Genomic DNA, 17096 nt, shown 5'->3' with positions numbered 1-17096 from the left:
TATTGTCTTATAAGTTTATTAGACAGTGAAAATCTTCAACTTGACTGGAACCTGTGTAACATGAATATCATAATGCATCTTTTCAGTTTTTCCAAACTATGTCAATTCTGCTGATTCTGTGGGCTGTCCAAATTTTCCATGTTGGTGTTTTCAGTTATCATTGAACCAAGGTGTCCGTCTTCTCTATGGTTTACCCTCAAGGCTTCCCTTTCATCTACTCTGAGAAATTGGCATGCGGCTACCAGATGTGGGCAGCTTGCCTCACAACACATGCACATGCTCAGCTACTTTCGTCAACCTTTGTGCTAGATGTCAATCAGCATGAGCGAAGCAGTCAGAATGGGGAATTATGAAATTAAGGCAGAGGTTCGAGCATTAAGGGAAGTCATACTTATGAGGTGAGTACATGTGAAGAAAAGTATTCACAAATGTTGGGAATTTGCAGTTTCCTGTTTATTGGTCTATTAAACTCTCCCTAGCTATTTCAGTTATTTCATCATGTGTTGCAATTTTTAGTTGTAATATGTTTTTTTTAAGTGCTGCCACACTTACTACTAGAAGTTTGAGAACTTATATTTCTTATTCACTTGGTTCATTCATACCTACAAGCAGCAGTCTTTTCACTTTACATCAGCTATTGAATGCAATGCCCAGATATGTTCTCAGTCTACTTCAGTGGGAGTCACTAACACAGTGAATGATCATGAAGCATGTGTGTTCTTCGAAAGTGCCCTCACGTGATGCAGCTGTAAGTTAAGGTAGGGGATGCTTTGGAAAGCATGTTATGTGGCTTACATGATAATTATTTTATGCCAGAAAGCACACAAATATTCGTGTTTATTTCTGGTGTTCTTCTTCCTTAATTACCTTCTTGATTCAGCGCATATATATGAAGCAAGAGATCCTGGCTTCTTCTTTCTTTACATTAGCAAATTACATTAATCATATAATAGCACACTTTACATAATTGAGCACACTAAAAGTCACTTGGCGAGCAAAACATGTACTTGTCCTTTTGAATATCCGAGCTTAATGTTTTAGTGTGTGCAGTTTGGACGTGATTCTTCAGAAGCACTACATCTGCTTCAAGTATATGAGGTATAATTACTTTTGCTTAAAAATAATCCTAATCTTCCTTGATAGCTGTCCTTTTTTTACTAGACAATATAAGCATGGTGCTTAATTCCAAGGTAAATATGCCTGCTGTAACTGTATGCATCAGTGTTTGACTATTCGTTACCTACTATTCCTATTAGAAAAATGTATTTGCCAACCTCCAATTATTTGCATTGAAGTAGTGAAGAGTTTGATGGCAGCCCGTCTGGTTTGGTCAAAAGAGGCACGGTAAGTAGTTTAAAATTAGATGCCAGCCATAAAAATGAAAAATAAGAACTGGTTCAACTGGAGCTTTGTTCACAATCTTTGTGAACAAGGCTTTCAAGTGGGAGCTGAAACATCTATCTTGTATGCCCGATCTTCATTTGCTTATTATTATTATTTGAATTCATCTAGCCCTAAAGAGGTGGCAATTTATTTCGAATACTACTCTTTGCATTTTGTTTCCATTGCTGAGTTGTTTTTTTTTAAAGTAACTTCATGCACCACACAAGTACAACTCAAACATTTTCATTCTTTCAAGGACGTCACAACTAGTGGAAGGTATTCTGCACTAACATAATTATTTTGAGATTTCCAGTAAATATGTAGTCCTCATAAAAAGTATCTAAATAATTTTGCCCTAAGCGGTTATACATTAACCATGTAGGCTTCATCAACTTCTGATATCACTTGGTCTTGGCAAACTTGTAAGCTGACAAGTTTGAGCATGCAGTCACTTCCCTCCATATTTGTTTCGATGAAGGCTTGCCCTTTGGTGCTACTCTGGATCCACCCCCGTTTCCTGTGATTACCACTACGGGCTTCAAGGCACACACCCTCAGGAAAACTTTTCATGCACAAACCTGGTTCTTTCACACTTTTACTAAGACAGACATTGAAGGCTGTTCTTTAACATGCTCATGAGCCCTTATCATGATCAGTTCCCCATATAAGTGGTTTTGCTGAAGAGAATACAGGAATATGAGCAAAATTGACATGGAACCAACATATAGATAACGTCTGCATGACTGCCTATCAAAAGTTATATTTTCTTAGAAAAAAAAAACTGGAACGTGCATCGCGTAATGTAAAACTTATTGCATACACCGCCTTCATTAGGATGATACTGGAATATTCAGCCGTTGTTTGGAGTCCCCATCAAGTGACGCTTAAGAGGAAGTTGGAAAGAGTCTGGCGGCGCGTTTTATTTGTTCGACATACCGAAGGAAGGAATCGGTCACGCTTATGTTACAGCGTTGCAACTTCGATCTTCTTGAGGTACGTAGGAAAAAATATAGGCTGAAGGTGCTTTATCAAATAATGCAGGATCAACTTAAGATTGATAAGCTCAAATATCTACATGCTCCAGGCAAAAGATACCTGCGAACTAACCACGACTACGTCATAAAGCCGGACCACACCAACAGTGATACACATCGATACTCATTTTTCCTGGATGCGATAGAAATGTGGAACCAATAGCCAAACGCTATTGTTAGCTTAAATGATGTCACCGACTTTGAAAATGCTGCTGAGGCATATTTATGGGAGTTTTCGATTTTGTTTTGAAGTGCCAAGTGATATGTGCGACTTGATACTCATTGTACGTATTTTGATAAATGTCAGAAGTGTGCTGAACAGCATTCAAGTGAACATCTTATTAACTGTGAATTGACAAGTGTTAAGCAACTTTACGTACATTGACATTGTCCATATTTGATTTATGTAATTGTATTGTCCTCTCTGTTATGACCCTCTATGAGGGTTGACAGTATTAATAAATAAATAAATAGACAACGAGGAATGTGGGTAAGAACACTTTATTTTCAGCACACATGTTTTTTTAATGAACTGCTGTTATACTGCTAAAATCTGCACATTTAATAAAAGTACACTGCTTTGCTTCATCACTCCATGCTAAGTGCAAGTATCCTGTACCAGGAAGTCAAACCAAGACGTGGGATGTTCAGTCTGTGAAAATAAAAACGAGTTTGAAACATTAACGTGCAAAAACTAAAGCACACTCAAGAAAATAAACACAGCACAGGAACATATCCAATGAATCAGAATTACCCTTGAGAGCAAACATATAGTTTCTATGGCACAGTGAAGAAACCTTATTCCTCCAGCTTTTTTTGTGCGCGCGAGAAAATATGAAAGTGCATGCGTTCTCTCCATATTGTGTATCTGTCACCTTTTCACACACAACAAAGATGATGTCTCAATGTGCCCAACTGTCTTTGCATATCCATTTCTCTGCTCTCATACCATGATACCTACAGTTAAAGGCTGTAGCAATGCTTAGCTTGAATGAACCAACACAAGCTACATGCACTGCGCTGTTGAACATGGCATTGTAAGTTAGATTCATGCACAGCACATTCATGTGCCATAAACATTTGATTGTGATTGTAGGCGAGATAAATAAAAAGAAGGTATGTAAATAAGAATATTCCCTAATAAGCTGTGCAGAAGTGCTCTCCCGTTTGGACAGAAGCCGAGCACAGCTGCAGTGAACAAGAAGCCAACTTATACAGCATTTAAAATCTAGGTTCTAAATGTGCTACAGATTTTTCTGAATTCATGGTCGAAACTCTAGGTGTTAAAGGTGACAAACATTTAAACAGGTCTCTATTCGGACTGGTAATGCTATGTGTCACCTAGTTTGATAAAATATGCCATATCACTGGTCTCCCAAGCTACGGCTGCTGTCCAGTTGCAAGTGCAAATCACTCAATTATGTCTAGGGCACGTTTGAGCAAAAGGCAGCCAAGATTACTGTGCCAATGAGATCTATTTCCTGACATCTGATTTCTTCTCAGAAAGCTACCTCTAAAAAAAACCTTCACAACAACATAACCCAAACCTTTCTTGAGTAAAGCCATCACACTGGTCTTTGAACACTAATTACACAGTGGCTCTTTGTGATGTAATGTTATGTACGTCAGCACCTAACGAAGTACAGGAAAATTTAATAATGGCAGCGTGACAGGTACACAAAAAAGTAAAGGGATAAAACATCACACAAGCTGCCAACAGTGTTCATATCTCCATTTCAATGTGGATGTTTTTAGCAGTGAATACATGTTCTCATTAAACTGAGTCATATTATTACAAAAGCGAAGGGCAAGGGTCTTTACATTCTAAACTGACAAATGTGCTTTATTACGATTCACCGCAATACAGGAGGTGTTTTGCAGTGAACCATCACATAAGGTTTTGGCTAACTACGGCGGGCGTGTCCTACAGCGGGGCCTCTTGTGTATTGCGGTAAAGCGTATTATTGTGACAAGAGCTAACCTGGCACGTATGGCTTTAGCCAACAAAAGTTCTCAAGACATCATGCATCCTGCCACGAAAATCTGCTTTGATGAGAGTAGAACATTAGGTTCGTCGCTGACAGAAGCCATACATTCCAGATTCACGTAAATCTTTCCCAATATCGGCATGCTTCACCGCAACACACAACTATGTTGCGGTGATAACGGTGGTCGAACAGGCTGGTGCAAATGTTTCGACACGGGAGCATGCCTTCATCAGGACAATTGCTTTCCTTGGCAGTTTTCATATACGTGAGTGCCCCCAACTCCCAACAGGGGAGATTTACCTGGACCTTTGCCAAGAGACGTACCGACCAGCGTTTGGTAGTGGCTGGTAGAGATGCAGGAGTCTAAAAAGCGTTGCGAAATTCGGTTCCGTAAGGTTAGCTTCACCGCAATACAAATATGTTAAGCGGTTAGACATACAAAATATTTTGCGGTGAATCATAGCAAGGGTACCCGGCCTTTGATGCAAAGCAGCTTCCCAAGAGGCACGGTAATGCCGTGGTTAGTTATGCAGTTCCCCGCATGCGACTGAGTTCCCTGCGTTCGGCGGTTTCCCAGTGACATACAAAATTACATTGATTGACTGTGTTGTAAATGGGCGACGGCACTATATGCCGATGCAAAAGCGTCGTTTCGCTTTCGAAAACTGCGCTCGGCTAAAGAGAACAACCTTGACTCGCATATGACCAAAGCAGTTGAACAGGAAACTACGAAATGACGTAGCTGTTATGGAAGAAATCAACAGCTCAGAAAAAAATGGCCGTGTAAACATTAACTGGCTTACGAGGTCGACAAACCAACGGTTCAAAGCATCACAGCCACGTCCGAAATAGCGCTGAAGGCCGGCCAGTACACTTAGGCGCCTCGGCGCGCGTAATGTAACAGGAGACGACAGGTGCACGCGTACATCATTAAGGAACACATATTATTTATGTCGGTGAAAGCGATCACTCTTCACTTCTGACATGCTTCAGCGCGTAACACTAGTCTACTGCGGCGAAGCTGACTTCAGGACCCCGATTTCTTCAACTCATCTAGCGAGGCAGGTCCGTTTATCACGCTTGGCAACGTTTGACATTTTCTGCCTTAATTTCGTTTGTTCTTTTTTAATTTTCTTACCACAGTGACCCTGTATCACGCAGTAGCAGAGCTAGTGCCGCGTCTTAACTGCGTTAGGAAAGGCAAGCGTGTATGCAGCAGGCACGGCGGCATTGGCTCTTCTTTGGAAACTTCAAGAGACGCTCTTCCGCGCAGCGATGTCATTTGTATTATTAAAAGAATGCAGGTGACGATTAAATGAGCCGCAGCAAAGCTGTAAAAAAGCAGTAGTAATGCTGTTCTAAGAACCTCTCGCTCGAGCGAGATGGTCTTAGAAAAAAAGCGCGATGTAACGCGATCTGACGGAACAGCTCGTCATGCCAGTGTTTTCTTACGTCCTCGTTCTTTCGCGCATCCTCCCTGAACCAGACTACTAAATGGTTCTGTGCACGCACTGACGATCCTGACGGAGGCAATACCACTCACATGAGCAGCTCCATATAATATGCCACGGCCCATTCCACATGCCGGCTGCAATTTGACGCGGCCGGGAGGCAAAATATGCGCACAAGGTACTTAATGATAACGCATCAAACTGCTCACAGCCCCAATCCTTTATTACACGCATATAGCGTGGAAAGATGAATTACTCACGCTCTAAGTGGGCATGGAATACGGACCGTTTCGCAGCGCAGCCGGCTCCGTAAGACGGCCGCCATGGAAATGAGCGGATGTGACATCATGGGTTATAGCGGACGTGACGTCATGGGTGAACGTAGACATTTCGGGCACCTTTCGTTTGCTGTGCCCCGGGCACAGCAGACACGGCCTTTTTCTTTCCCAATGTTTGTTCCCTCCAAACCTAGTTGCGCTTCAATCGCTGCTCCCATAACCCCCCCCATGCTGATGTCGGTGACAATCTGTACTGAACCGCTTTTCGCCCGAAGCTTCGCGACCTATTTGAATCGACCTTGGACGGCGTAGAATCAGTTGGCGTACGTGTTGTTGTTATGACCGCGTGCGATTCCAAACTTCTGAACCACGTGCACCACCGTCCTGCAGGTAAACGTTCTCATACCGCTGTTTTACGATGGCAAATTTGCAAGACATCGAAAACTTCAAAGGAAAAAAAGCGTGCGGACGGCGGTACGCTGCGTCAAAGACTGTAGCGGACGCGCAGGACTGCCAGCTCTCCAACTCTACATATTTCCTGGCCGGTCGTGGTTTTGTGCTCGCGCTTCCTTCCCGGAGGATCGCATTAGAAAGTATTGTAGTTAGTAGAGTGAAGCTTTTGGTCGAGAAAGAGTCTTGCCGAGAAGCCGACTTAATTCTTTTTGCAAATTCACCATATCATTTTCAGCTATTTATTTTGTTGTACGAAGCGTACTGCGTGGTGGCTGCAGGTGTTCTGACTTGCATGCGTCGCTCAGCATTTCACGCTGTGCGGCTGTGCTTGGGTTCAGGTTGCCGGATACGGTCACGCCAGTCTTGGCGGCCCAAGATCGTGCCGCAGCTGCCTCGGCAGTTGCAAACAAAATACTGCGGTTGCTTGGCAGAACATAGCAGTCTAATGCAACTTTTGTGCAAGTTGTTTAAAAGAGCCTTTTAGTGATTCGAAAAGATATGGCGCCTATCATCCGGGGCCAATGAGGCTTTGCAAGCGTGTCAAAACAACACCACGGAAGAACACTTTTTGTCTACGGTAACTCAAGTGGTTCGCCAAGAACACCTACACCTAATGCTTAATAAGCTCAGCCATGCTTGCATACTCAATTGAGCTGCTTGATCAAAGGATAATATGATAGTTGAGTTTTCTCACGTCCAGAGATATGCTGTAGTTGTGTTTTCCTTGCTGGGAGTGACCCGTCGCCAGCACAGTTACACCGGCAACTTCTTTCACGCTGTGAACGCGTGCCTGGCAGCGTAGGGCTTTTCCTCTTTGCGACGAATGTCGGGGCCTATCCGACCGTATCCGATCGTCTAATTTTGAGATTGCTTTGAAACCACACTGCAAAACTTGCGCCATTTGTTTGTTTCAAAACATGGATGAACATGCGATCACGTTAGCAGATCCGCGTGGGCAGCCTGTAACGCGGTCCGTCAGTCAGTTTTGACGGAAAGTGCCGCAAGAGGCGCTGACGATCGCTGCTCGGACGCGCCGCCACGCCGCCAGGTAAGGCCGTGTCTGCTGTGACCTAAAGCCCCTGCATCTACGCTATGGTGGCTAGAATGGATAGGTGACGCCAACGACGGATGGAAACCGCTCCTCCATTTCAAGCCGGGCGTAGGTGGCGCTGTTGGCCGTAATGCGATGCATGGTACGTACGCGCCGCTGGCTTTGAGCATACGCAAGGACGCAGGCCTGCCGTGCACGCAACGCGTCGGCCTTTCAGTGATGTTGTTGCAAGCAATGGTTTAGCTCATTAAACACTAGTCGAACGGGACTACGGCTGACAGAATGCAATTTTAAGCCGTGGTGGTGCAGTGGTTAGGGCGCCCGATTGTTGTGCCCAAGGATGAGGGATAGCATCCCGGCCGCGGCGGCCGCTTTTCGATAGAGGCGAAAAACAAGGCGCCTGTTTGCTGTGCAATGTTAGTACACGTCAAAGAACCCCAGGTGGTCGAAATTTCCAGAGTCCTTCATGCCTCCACTACGGCATCTCTCATAGCCTGAGTCACTTTGGCACGTGAAACCCCTCAAACAAAACCATTAAAATCGAGTGGTTGCCTCTGCAATACATCTGCTGTGTAACACATCGGCGTATCTAAAACGTTATTCGCGAATCCTTTCAGTTTCAAGAATTGAAGGGTCCGAATGAGTCCCATGTCGTCAAGATAGTGCATGACGACAGTAGGAGACACAGACCAAAATAATTAGGATGGAAATAGGTTTCGGGTCCGTGCGATTGCATTTTTTAAATAACGTTGTTTATTGCCTCAGGGCATAAAGGAATATGTAAAAAGGAAATTAAAAGGGGTATTAAGAGAAAAAAAGGTTGGCTGTTCATTGGCCGGTGTCTTCCACTCCTTATAAGTTTCAGTAATATGAAGCGTCAGCTTACTCCTAAAAAATGAGAACGGAGTTCAGAACAGGTAATACAAATCATAGCAAAAATTTATTGCACATCGTAGTAATAGTGAAGCACTGCACATCATACATTCAGGGTAACTCAAAATACAAGATATCACATTTACACATGCTTCTGTGTAATTTGAAAGAAAAACTTTACACATTAAAGAAATGGGGAGGCAAGGATCTTGAAGAAATAGCACCCTCCTAAGTTTCAGCATCTTCATTTTTTCCTGCTTAGCGTATCGCTTGCAATTCTGCGCCTTGACATAGAAGTGGAACCTAGTAAGAACACAAAACTTGATAATTTTGTTTGTGAGGGACATACTGTGATTACGGCAGCCAACAAGGGTCAGCTTTCTCAACTGCAGGAACGAAACCAAATCCATGATGCTGTCGGTGTTGATTTGCCTTACACTAAAGCAGTGGGTGAAAGTGTTCTCAAAAGAGGTCACGAGAGCAGTGAGCTTGGCTGATGGGTAGAGCAAGCCTCCTCGGTCAACAGCAGCAGTGAGGCATGCTGCAGCTGGAGCTGCTTCGTCCTCCCCTTGTAGAAGCTGCTGGCTGCACTCTGCACATTTTGTGCTTGCAATGCTCTTTCTTGCTACGTAGCCAGCCATGTAATGAATAAGTCTGGAATCGCTGGCTTGAACCACCATGGCAGCATGCTGGATGCCGTGGCCGCATTCACTTAGCACTTCATGTGCTTCGGCAAGGTTGCCTACATCCAGAAGCTCATCCAGTCTCCTTTGAGTGGTCTTGTAGTTTCTGTTTTCAGCTCCCAGCAGGCTCCTTAGTAGTCCTAGAGGTACATTGCTTCCCATTGGTGACTTAGCCAAATTCTGGAAGCTTAAAGCATTCACAGATATCAGAAATTGGGAGGTCATTGCACCCAGACATTTGCCGGATGACTTCAAACAGTCTCTCCAAAGGGTCCTGACACAAACGAGAAGTCATCATGTAGCGGAAGTTCAACTTCGTTGTCAGATAGCGGAGCAGGTGCAAGGTACTTGATAAGGTTACACGAAATCCCTCTGCTGTACTGCGACTAACGAAGCCTTCAGGGCCAGCAGCTGCTTCCCATGCGTCCAAGTAAGCCAAAAAACTTTTAATGCACGCGTTTCCTGCGTTGGCATTCATCTGTTCGGCGAAGTCCGGCACTCACATTAACATGTCAGCAGCGAAACACATATTGCCATAAACGAGAAAACACTTTGGCAGCCGCGAAGAAACAGGAGCGCTGTCGCGCCGGCCAGACACCGCGGGAAGCTGCACACGCTCGCAACCGCGTGACTGCATCGGGATGGTGGATGGATGGATGTTATGAGCGTCCCCTTTGGAACGGGGCGGTGGGTTGCGCCACCAAGCTCTTGCTACTATGCTGCTTAATATCCTACCTAGGTTAACCAATGAAAAAAGAAAAAAAAAACACTACGAACTACCGCGTCCAAACTTTCTGATCCCCTATTGCGAATTGTGCTTTTGTACGTCTCCGTCTTTTGTCGTTTCCCTACTTTTCTTCCGCCAATCCTCCAATCGCCTCTTACTAATGTCTATTGCGGACCTGTTTGCTTTACCACTGCTCCCGCTGAACCCAAGGGCTTCAAGGAGGCCAGTGGTGCCTAAATCGACCGCTGGGTAGACGTCTTCACATTCTAATAAAATATGCTCCGTCGTTTCCCTAGCTTTACCGCAGCAAGCACATGCTTCTTCTTCCTTCTTATATCTCGCTTTATAGGTACGTGTTCTAAGGCATCCCGATCTCGCTTCGAAAAGTAATGAGCTTCCCTTTGAGTTATCATAAATGGTTTCTTTCCTGATTTCGTTTTTTCCTCTTAAGTAGTTACTCATGGCAGGTTTATTTTCCATTGCCGCCACCCATGAGATTAATTCAGCCTCTCTGACTTTCCGCTTGACCTACCTTGTTGCTGTGTTGCCCACCCCACAGGCCGCATACTTGCTGGTAAGCTTCCTAGTTCTTTTCCTCCACTGTGAATCAATGTTTTGCCTGTACAGATACCTGAACACTCTCCCAGCCCATTTACTTTTTTCCATATTCCTCAGCCGTTCTTCATACTCAATTTTACTGCGAGCTTCCCTCACTTCAAAACTAGTCCAGCCCATATCCCCCTGCACAGCTTCATTTGTAGTCTTCCCGTGAGCGCGCAATGCGAGGCGACCCACTGACCTTTGGTTCCCGTCGAGTACTGATTGTACCCCTGATTTAAAGCAAATAACCGCATTTCCAAAAGTAAGTCCTGGAACCATTACCCCTTTCCACATACCTCGGAGGACCTCGTACCTATTGTATCCCCATAGCGCTCTGTGCTTCATTATGGCTGCATTTCTCTTCCCCTTGACTGTTATGGTTTTTTCCTGTGTTTCCATATATCCATTGCCTTCGTTTATCCATATACCAAGGTATTTATATTCTGTTACCCGAGGTATTTCTTGGCCCTGTATCTCCACTGTCTGTTCACTGTTTTCATTGAATACCATAACACCTGATTTTCTAACACTAAATTTCAAACCTAAATTGTTGCCTTCCTGTCCACAGATATTAGCCAGACGTTGCAAATCGCTTTGCTTGTTAGCGAGCAACACAATGTCGTCCGCATAAAATAAACCTGGGAGTTGCTGCTCTATTACTGTACCTGCCTGTTTGTATGAGAGATTAAACCCGATATTACTTCCTTCCAGCGCCCTCTCCATCCTCACCATGTACATCATAAACAGCAGCGGGGATAAAGGGCACCCTTGCCTCAGTCCCTTGTTGATATGAACTTTCTCCGCGCTCCTCATCCCTTCCCATTCAACGCAAACGGTATTTTCTAGGTAAATCTCTCTCAAAAGCTGTATACAATCGTTACCTAAGCCTTCCCCTTCCAGACTATCCCACAAAATGTTGCGGTGTACGTTGTCGTAGGCTCCTGTAATGTCTAAAAAGGCCACATACAACGGTCTGCTTTCTGCTTTTGATATTTCAATACACTGAGTAAGAACAAACAAGTTATCGTCCAAACGCCTACCTATTCTGAAGCCACTCTGAAGCTCTCCCAAAATGCCATTATTCTCTGTCCATGCTTGAAGCTTTAATTTGATTGCCTGCATTGCTAGCCTGTATATTACCGATGTAATGGTCAACGGTCTATACGAGTGAATTCTGTCTTTCTCCCCCTTACCTTTATAAATTAAATTCATTCTACTTTGTCGCCAACTGTCTGGTATCCGTCTATCTTTTAAAGTTTTTTCCACTGCTTTCACCAGAGCTTCCTTACTTTTTGGTCCTAGTTCATTTATCAGCTTAACGGGAACCTCGTCTAGCCCTGTGGCTGTGCGCTTAGGAATTTTGTCTTCCGCTTTCTTCCAGTTTAAATTTGCCAGAACCAGCTCCTTTTCCTGGGTCTCTTTCATGCTCTTTTTTTCCTCAAATACAACCTCGTCATTGCCTTGGAAGGATTCGGCTGTTATTTTTCGTATGTAATTTATTGCCGCTTCTCCTTCCAGTCTGCTTTCATCTTCGTCTAGGATATGTTGTTGTATTGTTGTTGACTTCCTGCCTAATAATTTTATGTGGTTCCAAAATATTCTAGGTGCGGCCTTCTTTTTCTCACGTATTTCTGACAACCAACGTTCACTTTCACCTTTTAATTTTGCTTGCACCAGTATTTGAACCATAGACTTTTTCTCCCGGTATATTTCCCATTTACTAGTTACTTCATCCTGTGACAACTGCGCCTTCTTTGCCTGCCTGTGCTCTCGAGATGCTTTCTGTCGTTCGGCGATCGCTTCTCGTATCTCCTTGTTCCACCAGCTTTTTGGTTTCTTTTTTCCTTTCCAACGAACATGTTGTTTCTCTTTCCGTATTTCTGTCGTTATTACACTTAGAAGCTCACCATATTCCCACTCTTTACTTGGCCATTTGCCAAGTTCTTCCTCAACTCTAGTGATTGTATTTGCTATTTGTTCAGCGTTCAAATTTGGACTGGCCATTTTGCTCTCCTTGCTCTCTTTCCCAACTACATATCCCATTTTCAATATGATGCGTTTATGGTCACTCCCTATGCTGTTAAACCCTTCCTCATCGATGACCATTTCTCTCAACTTATCATGAATTCCTTCTGTCATCAGACAGTAATCAATGGTTGATTACTGTATGGTAACCGCATAGACCACTATTTGTTCTCTGTGTAACTGCTCCTCAATCTCTGCCTACTTTTCCTTTCTTCTGCCGCCCTGCATGTTTATGTAGCCTATTGCATGGCGAGCTCTTTTTCTTGTTTTCCTCCTTTTTCTATTATCGACGGCGATGCTCTTCTGATGTTCCCCTACGGGACCTTCTTCATTACTTCGCCAAGCTGACCGCAGCGCCACCGCGGTCTTTGCGGCAGTACGAGAGGATCGCGCTTTCTCGGCGGATATGCCGGCATGCCGGCGCTGGCGTCACCTCTCCCTTCTCTAGCCACATATCTACGCGCCACAGCGACAACCTTTTTGTTGTGCGCCGCCACGGAGGAAGGAAACTAAGGAAAGGCCCTACCCCCTCCGCGCGCTAGGAGAAAAGTGTGGCGGAAAAGACGTAGTAGGTTCTCATTTTTTTGCTGCTTTTTTATTTATTTTTTTGTTGTATGGCCACGCCTTTTGGGCCACAATGGCGGCGTTGTTATGGTTTTGAGCGCTCACACGTGTTGCTCAGGTAGGTTTCGGGCCGTGGCAAAGGCGCTGAGTGGGCGGGTTTGCGTTAGTCACCGTGTCTTGTTGCGCGGTGTTACCTGCACCCTGCTTTGCCAGATGTTGCGCGAGCGCGCGCGCTCCGCGCGCGACACCACGCGCAGCGCGGCGTGGTTTCGCGAAAGATGTAAACAAGAGAGGAGGGTGGCCCAAAAGGCGGAGCATCGCCATGAGCAACGCCAAATTCCGGCTTCACTTTTGCTTCACAAAGAGTGACGTCAGGGCCTCTCCTTAGTTTCCTTCCTCAGTGTGCGCCGCCTTTTCCCCTCACACCAAATCCGGTTCCGGAATTTCCGGTTTAAAAATTTCCGATTCCGGCGTTTCCACTTCCTGGAGTTGCGCTGCGGGAATTTCCGCTTTGACTGCTGTTAGACGATGGTGAGACGCCGGCGCGTGCTTAGCAGGGCTGTGGCAGTCACCATAAGAAGAATGCAAAGGGGACAAGCTGTTGTATTCCGCTGAAGTAGTAGTTCGCGGTCGCTGTTGTCCAAATGCGCGATAAATGGCAGTGGTCTCCAAGCGCCCAGGCACTACATTCCACTGTACGTTGTCGCTCGTGCCACAACCCGTCGCAGGTTGACGCGAAGCCATGGCGAAGCAGCGAACACGAGCAGATCGCAGGAAGCTGCAACTACGTAAGTTCCGCTTGACGCCGGAAGCTAAGGGGGTGAGTGGGAGAGGAGCGTGGAGGAGGAGGGCAGGTTGGCGGTGTCGGCGGTAACGTGTATGGAAGGGCTTTACTGTGACCAGGGCACAGCAGACGAAAGGTGCCCGAAATGTCTACGTTCACCTATGACGTCACGTTCGCTATAACCCATGATGTCACATCCGCTCATTGCCATGGCGTCTGAAGCGGTCCGTATTCCGTGCCCACTTTTAGAGCGTGAGTAATTCATCTTTCCACGCTATATGCGTGTAATAAAGGATTGGGGCTGTGAGCTGTTTGATGCGTTACCATTAGGTACCTTGTGCGCATATTTTGCCTCCTGGCCGCGTCAAATTGCAGCCGGCATGTGGAATGGGCCGTGGCATCTTATATGGCGCTGCTCATGTGAGTGGTATTGCCTCCGTCAGGATCGTCAGTGCGTGCACAGAACCATTCAGTAGTCTGGTTCAGGGGAGGATGCGCGAAAGAACGAAGACGTAAGAAAACACTGGCATGACGAGCTGTTCCGTCAGATCGCGTTACATCACGCTTTTTTTCTAAGACCATCTCGCTCGAGCGAGAGGATCTTAGAACAGCATTACTACTGCTTTTTTACAGCTTTGCTGGGGCTCATTTAATCATCACCTGCATTCTTTTAATAATACAAATGGCATCGCTGCGGGGAAGGGCGTCTCTTGAAGTTTCCAAACAAGAGCCAATGCCGCCGTGCCTGCTGCATACACGCTTACCTTTCCTAACGCAGTTAAGACGCGGCACTAGCTGTGCTACTGCGTGATACAGGGTCACTGTGATAAGAAAATTAAATAGAACAAACGAAATTAGTGCAGAAAATGTCAAACGTTGCCAAGCGTGATAAACGGACCTGCCTCGCTGGATGAGTTGGAAGAAATCGGCGTCCTGAAGTCAGCTTCGCCGCAGTAGACTAGTGTTACGCGGTGAAGCATGTCAGAACTGAAGAGTGACCGCTTCCTCCGACATATATAATAGGTGTTCCTTAATGATGTACGCGTGCACCTGCCGTCTCCTGTTACATTACGCGCGCCGAGGCGCCTGAGTGTACTGGCCGGCCTTCAGCGCTATTTCGGACGTGGCTGTGATGCTTTGAACCGTTGGTTTGTCGACCTCGTAAGCCAGTTAATGTTTACACGGCCATTTTTTTCTGAACTGTTGATTTCTTCCATAATAGCTACGTAATTTCGTAGTTTCCTGTTCAACTGCTTTGGTCATATGCGAGTCAAAGTGTTCTCTTTAGCCGAGCGCAGTTTTCGAAAGCGAAACGACGTTTTTGCATCAGCATATAGTGCCGTCGCCCATTTACAACACAGTCAATCAATGTCATTTTGTATGTCACTGGGAAACCGCCGAACGCAGGGAACTCACTCGCATGCGGGGAACTGCATAACTAGCCTCGGGATTAGCGTGCCTCTTGGGAAGCTGCTTTGCATCAAAGGCGAGGTACCCTTGCTATGATTCACCGCAAAACATTTTGTATGTCTAACCGCTTAACATATTTGTACTGCGGTGAAGCTAACCTTATGGAACCGAATTTCGCAACGCTTTTTAGACTCCTGCATCTCTACCAGCCACTACCAAACGCTTGTCGGTACGTCTCTTGGCAAAGGTCCAGCTAAATCTCCCCTGTTGGGAGTGGGGGGGACTCACGTATATGAAAACTGCCAAGGAAAGCAGTTGCCCGGATGAAGGCACGCTCCCCTGTCGAAACATTTGCACCAGCCGGTTCAACCACCGTTATCACCGCAACATATTGGTGTGTTGCGGTGAAGCATGCCGATATTGGGAAAGATTTATGTGAATCTGGAATGTATGGTTTCTGTCAGCGACGAACCTAATGTTCTACTCTCAACAAAGCAGATTTTCGTGGCAGGATGCATGATGTTTTGAGAACTTTTGATGGCTAAAGCCATACATGCCAGGTTAGCTCATGTCACAATAATACGCTTTACCGCAATACACAAGAGGCCTCGCTGCAGGACACGCCCGCCGTAGTTAGCCAAAACCTTACGCGACCGTTCACTGCAAAACACCTCCTGTATTGCGGTGAATCGTAATAAAGCACATTTGTCAGTTTAGAATGTAAAGACCCTTGCCCTTCGCTTTTGTAATATTGTTACGTGTAGAAAGATACAGACGGAAGAGGCTATTTACAAGCTATTTACACTGGGCTGGAGCCAGAGCGCCAGGCTGACATTTTCTCGCGCCAAGGGCACGGACCCACTTCGTCGTCGTTCTCGCGGCGGTTCGTCTCTCGGGTATCTACCGATAATATCGTAATACTACCCCCCCCCCCCCCCCCCCCCCCGGCGGCAAAAGCGCCGTCACGGTGCTTTTAAATATCCAAGGCACATGGAGAGTTGTAGGGCTTGAGTCGGGTGATGTGGACAATGTCACTGGTTGTCACACCGGAGGATGTAGTGGGCGTGGCTAGACCAATTTCATAGGTGACATCGGTCACTTGGCGGAGCACGCGATATGGGCCGGTATAACAGGAAAGCAGTTTCTCACAAAGGCCAACTTTACGCGATGGTGACCAAAGCAACATGAGGGTGCCGGGTGCAAAATGGACATCACAGTGACGGAGGTCATAGCGTCGCTTCTGTTTGTCTTGAGAGACTTGTAGACGAACGCGCACAAGTTGACGAGCATGGTCAGCGCGGGCGATTGCATCACGGGCGATTGCATCACGGGCATAAGCGCTAGCTGAAGCTGTGGTGGACGGAAGCACGGTGTCTAGTAGTAGCGTCGGTTCGCAGCCATACAACAGGTAAAACGGGGAAAAGCCAGCAGTTTCGAGACGGGAAGAGTTGTATGCAAAGGTAATGTAGGGTAGAGCCAGGTCCCAGTCACGGTGGTAGTCTGAAACGTATTTGGATAGCATGTCTCTAAGGGTGCGGTTCAAACGCTCAGTGAGGCCGTTCGTTTGAGGGTATCTACCGATAATATCGTAATAATATTATGACTCAGTTTAATGAGAACATGTATTCACTGCTAAAAACATCCACATTGAAATGGAGATATGAACACTGATGGTAGCGTGTGTGATGTTTTATCCCTTTACTTTTTTGTGTACCTGTCACGCTGCCATTATTAAATTTTCCTGTACTTTGTAAGGTGCTGACGTACATAACATTAGATCACAAGGAGCCAC

General features: G+C 45.7%; 1 long non-coding RNA gene across 1 annotated transcript; it reads right to left on the bottom strand.

The window, feature by feature from the left end:
• Positions 1-2902: 2902 nt before the first annotated feature.
• On the bottom strand, positions 2903-6295 carry LOC129388154 (uncharacterized). The gene is made up of 2 exons (XR_008615183.2): positions 6117-6295; positions 2903-3069 (listed from the first exon to the last, which is right to left on the bottom strand). It is a non-coding gene; the product is annotated as an uncharacterized lncRNA (long non-coding RNA).
• Between the last annotated feature and the right edge of the window lie 10801 nt (positions 6296-17096).

This window comes from Dermacentor andersoni, chromosome 1 (genome assembly GCF_023375885.2).
Source record: "Dermacentor andersoni chromosome 1, qqDerAnde1_hic_scaffold, whole genome shotgun sequence".
In the NCBI taxonomy this organism is placed as follows: domain Eukaryota; kingdom Metazoa; phylum Arthropoda; class Arachnida; order Ixodida; family Ixodidae; genus Dermacentor; species Dermacentor andersoni.
The sequence above is the reverse complement of the archived record's forward strand: the minus strand, read 5'-3'. Positions and strand labels throughout refer to the sequence as shown.